The sequence below is a fragment of the Aplidium turbinatum genome, chromosome 4 (genome assembly GCF_918807975.1).
Source record: "Aplidium turbinatum chromosome 4, kaAplTurb1.1, whole genome shotgun sequence".
Taxonomy (NCBI): Eukaryota; Metazoa; Chordata; class Ascidiacea; order Aplousobranchia; family Polyclinidae; genus Aplidium; species Aplidium turbinatum.
In genome coordinates, this window is record NC_137475.1 from 2,759,955 (window position 1) to 2,765,992 (window position 6,038).

Below are 6,038 nucleotides of genomic sequence, written 5' to 3' on the forward strand. Positions count from 1 at the left end.
TACTCAAGCGTGACGTGACCTAGCAAGGGAATTCACCATAGCTCGGCTTTGTAAACGATTTGTTGCGTGTGATTAATCGCTTCAAAAGCTTTGAAATGACTTAGGATTGTGCTTCAACCCGATTGTGCTATTTTATATATTTGCCACACGAAAGCGTCACATCTTGATTCTGTGCCTTTTAAAAAGTAGCTCATCAAAATGATCAACACAAAAACCTTTCAAAGCATTTAAAATGCAAAACAGTTATTTATTGTCTCCCAGTAAATCAGTTCAGGATCTCTGAAACTCGTCTACACGTTTTTGCAGTGGCGTAGCCAAGGGGGGGGGGGGGGGTTTTGGGGGTTACAACCCCCCCCTTTATCACGCGTACAGTCTAAAAAAAAATTGGCTAATTTTAAACAAAATTGCAATAAAAGAGCGAGTTTTGCCAATACCAAACATTCAAACATCTCAGCCAGGAATTAGCAACAAGAAAACACAGAGATTTAGCTTTTTTTCCGAAAAATGCCGAAGAAAACATGATCTTATGCTTTTGCTATGCTACCGGACAGCACCATTTTACAGGAATATTCGTACCCACATTTTTGTTGAAAATGCTCTCAGAATGCACCAAATTCAAAGTAATTTTTCAAAATTTTCTGGGGGAGGCCCCCCAGACCCCCCGCCGTTGGGTGACCAAAACCCCCCCCTTGCAAAATTCCTGGCTACGCTACTGCGTTTTTGTTCCTCTCTTGTCAATAAGTTTCGTATTGAAAACAAGATAATAACAATGCCTGGTTTGCGGCTACAATAAAGCATGCTTGAAGCAGCATCCATTCTTACTCTGCTAAGATTTCCATGAAACCCAGCTCTTCTATGGGTTTAGTGGTAAATCAAGATCTTGCTGGACCTACAATAGATCTGTGCAGATCGAAATAGTTTTTAAACGTTTTCTTAAAATATAACTTAATAACTTCACTAGGTTACTGGCAGCCAGAGGTGGGCATTACTATTACTTGCGCTACTTGCCAATTTAAAGTAAATTGTTTTAGAGGTTGGTGATGGAAACACTGGAGAATAAGAATAAAATTTCATCTGAAACTTGTTCTCCGTAACGACGTTGAAATGGAATTAAAAAAAATTGAATAAAAAGAAAATTGAAATTACAATCTAGACTACTTGAATGTAGGCTACTCCAAGTATCAGTTTAAAACATAAGCAGAAGTAGTAGTAGCGCGCGGTAGCCTACTTTTTGTCAAAGTAGCGTGCTACATTTCATCAACCAGGAGTAAGAAATATCACTGTTTTGGCATATTGTAGCGAATGCCGGCCGAACCTAAGTTATTCTACTGCGCAGAATAAGGCTAACTCACTGTAAGCTCTTCTTGTGACGTCAAATGAGCTTCGAAAAAGGTCAGCGCAAGCCGTGGTTAACTGTAGAGCCTGGGAAAGATGTTTTAATTGATTTGGATAATGCCATTTCGATTGAAGCAAACTCATATCAGCAATCTTCCCTTTTTACTTTCCCAAGATTTATTTTCGGATTGTGCATCATTGATTTAATTATAAGTTACTCGGTGTTGAAGCCAAACTTAAAAATTTGCCGCTAAATGGCCAAGAATTGATCAAAACGTCAGTTGAACTTGCAAATGCGCAAAAGTAGACTCGAAGTGGCTCTCAGTCAGTGACACAGAGAATTAGAATGGACAATAGCCTAATATTGACCTACAGAGGGCAGGGGCTGCATGTATGTTATGGCCTGTATCGTTGAATGTAAATAAAACATTTAAAAGAAAGGCAAAATATAGGCCTTCGTTCTGATTGGCCAATTCTTACGTGTAGTTTCAATCTGTTTAGCGAGTTATGTTACTAGTACCAGCGAGACTTGTAAACTACCGGTATTTGATGATCAACGCAATTGAGTATTCTCGCTACGTACTTTGTTAAGAAATGTTGAAGTTATTACGGGCGTCGGTGCTAACGGCAACCAACAGCCACTAAGTTATAAAAATTACGCTTTCGGAATCTCTTGATTGCGATTCCACACTGATCCAGCCCAAAGACCGTAACAGCGCGCCAGCAACGACGAAAGCCCTTTTACGGTTACATCAGTATGAGATGATAAATATAATAAAATTATGCTTACATTTGTGGTACCTAAATAATGTAATTAATGCCAGAAAAAAATAATTTTTTAGTTTGTGGTACCTAAATGGCACAAAAAACAGCTACGGTACTCAACCAGACAAATGAAGTAGAAATGGTTTTAATCCGTAATTTTCTATAATCGCAAATGTTCGTGATTGAGTATAGTTTTTCTTTCATGCAGTCCATAAGCTATTCCTACACAGTAAAATATTACAACGAAGACTTAATCATTACCCTAATTAAACTTGCATGTTTCAAATGGGAAGAAGAGTTTTGAAATTTCTGATGTCCATTTCTGACATTACTCGATTTGGTCGATAGAAATTCGATTTTATTTCCATTTTGGGAATCATGTAACTTACAAAAATAGCTTAAACAAAAAGATTTTTTCTGTTGGTTACTAAATGATTTCACCCGATTAATGTTTAGTCTAATGAGTATGAAAATGTTTTCAGTATTTTAATATTTGTAACTGTAGCCTATGATTTTTACGGGCTAAATGTAGAACGGTGTCATCCTCTCAAAATGTAGGGCACGTGAAGTCATAATGCCTTTTGTGCGTCTTATGATTCATAATCGTTTTTTGGCGCAGTGCACATCAGACTAACAGTCGTTTGAGGTCTGCAGCACCCACCACATCAAATACAGAGCGGATCTAAGACACTGTGGTGAAATTTAAGAAACCACAACGCTCGTTGACGCAAGTCAGTTGCAACTCGTGGGATGGACAATGAGGCTTTTGTCACGTCACAATTTCAAAAATGCACCAGCTTCTTATTAAAATACCAAGGCCAATAAGTTTCTTTTTTCACGCGTAGCCTATTTGCTTTTGATATGATAGGTTGCAGTTCAGAAAGAACATTTAATATTTTCCCAAAACTATGTAGGCTAATCAGCACTTTCCCAATCGCGATTTGACGTTGTTATTTATGAGAAGCTACGGTGTCACGTTTATTTGTTAGAAAAAATTAAAACCTGAAAGCTAAAACTTGCTAAGGTCAATGAAGTCAGGATTTTTGCACAGCTTTGTAAAACTACGTCATCAAACGTACTTTAATTTCAGTTTCTAAAGAACATATTGAAGATGTTTGCAGTTATATTGTTAAAATTCATAAAAAATTTGTTTTGTCAAATTTGGCCTACTTCCAAGTAGCCTATTAATTTTGCATAAGTGATTTTTTAAAAGTTACAAGTATTATAAATGTTTTGTAAGTATATAGCCTACAATTTTTAGCAAAGTTTTTGAATATAAACAAAAAATCATAATGAAACAAAAATTTGTAATTGAATTCGAAATACGGATAGCTAGCCTACTCATTATTTCGTGCCAAAAATACGCCAGGTGGCTCAGATGTGCTGCAAAAATATCTTCAAAAGCTTTACTGTGACACATGAGCAGATAAAATTATTACACAACAATTTTATACGTAACAATTTTCCAAAAAAAAAAAACAACTAAAAACTACTGCTTTTTAGTTTTTATGTGCCTCTAATTTAACACTCTTACAGGATACTGCATTGTCAGTTTGCTTTGAACGAGAAGATACGTACAATAGCCAAAGACTTCATAGTTTTAAAAATCACTTCAAAAAACGTTTAAACGTGCTAAAACAACGTTTTTCAAACAAGGCTGCAAAACCATCTAGTTTGATTTCTCCAATAATTTGTAGGCTACCAGTGTGCTTTGATAATTTTTTCTTCATGATTTCAACAAAGCAATTCACACCGTATCTTCTTCATAATAAATAGCCAATTGGACAGAAGCCAGCATTGATGTTGAATACTGTAATTAGTTTTATTATTTAAAATATTTAAGAGATATGGTCGCTTTACGCGTTTGATAATTTCTTTATACAATTTTTGGTATACGAGTCTCTGTTTTAAACCGCTTGAGGCAGTATTTTACTGCATACGCTCACTAAATTAATTGTTATGATAAACGGTCAGCTCTGGGGTGATGTTGGTAAAAGAGATCACTTTTCATTCACTGTCAAAACGTCACAGACTGTAGTAGCAGGTTGTATATTATAGCCTACGTTTAGATTCAAGGCTTAGTCTACTATTGAACAAGTACCGAGAAAGTAGTAAATGCATACCGATGTTGCTTTAAAGTTAAGTATTAGGATATAGCGATCGTAGTTTTAAAAGTGTGATTTATTGAACATGGTTACCCATCTCTGCGATTAGAAAATAATGTCTTATTGTCATGACATATATAATTATATATGTAAGTTTTGTGTGATGCCGGGGTTGAGTCAATCTTACTTTGGTTGCTCTTCTGTAGTTAAATCAAATATGGGAGTTCATGATTTTGTTTGCTTGACAGATTCTTCAGTGCTCGAAAGCTTCCACGCGATGATAACCAGTCGAATCAGGCCTCGAGTTTCGAAATTTGTATTTTTCGAGCTCTGCAAAAAACAATTTGTTCAACTATACAATCCTTCTTGCAACGGTGGTGGTAGTTTATAAAATACCTAATGTAAATAAAAATGTGACATTGACCAACTTTAACAACATGAAGATCTTACATAGCAAGAGAATTAGCATACAGGCCAGTTTTTGAAGTAACTCTTGTCTGCCCGATAGCTCAGATGGTTAGAGGGTGAATTCATGAACGAAGAAGCTTTAAGATCAAGCAGCACTGGTTCGACTCTCCGGGTGTGCGATTGAGCAACGCATTCTAAGGACTGTTCTCCATTCAGCGGCATCTAAAGATGAAATATATCCCTGTCAACAAGACTTCAACAACAACCAGTAAACTTCACTCTGCTAATCTCTGTAACCGGCCTTGAGTCGAGCCTCTACAAGTATATGCAATAATATCAGGAATAACCTATCAAGTCTTTGTCAGTCTGAGGATAAAGATTCAAAACAAAACCAAACCAATGCAAATAACTTGAATAAACTTTAAATTTTAAAAAATGTTTTGTTCATCTGCAAGTTTACTAGTTGAAAGTCCATAAAATTATCAAAATGTTATATCCAAAAACAGGGTCACCTAAGTTTATTTTCACTTTCACCATGTCATTAGTCATCTAACAACTGAAAATGTATTTTTTTTCCAGCAGCGTTATTCAAACGTCAATTTTACATTTTAAATCATAAAACAAACGCAAATGTTTTGAATTTTTTGATCATCGACAAAACTAAAGTACAAACCCGGCCGCAAAAAACTTTATAATCTGTTGTTTTAGGTTTTAAACGCAGTAATTTTTTCCTAATCCTGTCTCACGATGAAATTATCTTCCTTACGCAATCCCCGTTGGGCATAGAGATAGATCTCATTACAATCTTCTGTAACTGTATATTCCATCTCAATCACAACTTGCTGTGGAGTGCTTCTTAGAAGAAAAAATGAGCAGTATATAAGCCGTCTAAACAATATTTACTAGAAATCAGAAAGTATTGAATATTTTTTGGCATCAGTATCAGTTGTGAATGCAAATATCTTAGAACATTTCCACTGCAATACAAAATTTTTATTTAATTGTTGTAAAGCAGCAAAAGTTTATTGCTTGAAACGAAGAGTTGGTGCATGGAACTGCTGGCATATATTGATTTACTTTTTAACTTCAACATAGCAAGAAAAGGTTGCAAAGATAAGTTGGAGTTGTTACTTTGTGTAGAGGCATAAAAAACAAAATGAACTCAGATTATGACCAATTTTAGATATTACCTTGTTGTAATAACTGAGATTTTTTTGCTGAGGTAAGCCTATTTAAATTATGCTGAGTTGCTATGTGAAGCATGTACTTGAATCTCGAAAGGAAGTCGGTTCGACATCGAACTAGAGCAAGCAACTGCATCAATTCATCGTTTCAATGTTTAGTAAGGTCGCTCTAGACAGGAGGCTCTCAGGACGTTGACAGGACGCTCTCAGGTATGAGCATACACGCAGGCGTCAAAGGAGT

At 35.8% G+C, this 6,038-nt stretch overlaps 1 non-coding gene across 1 annotated transcript; it reads right to left on the minus strand.

Annotated features, from left to right (window-relative positions):
* Window positions 1–1,943: 1,943 nt before the first annotated feature.
* Window positions 1,944–2,079, minus strand: LOC145769736 (U11 spliceosomal RNA). The gene has a single exon (XR_014289060.1). It is a non-coding gene; the product is annotated as a U11 spliceosomal RNA (small nuclear RNA).
* Window positions 2,080–6,038: the final 3,959 nt, after the last annotated feature.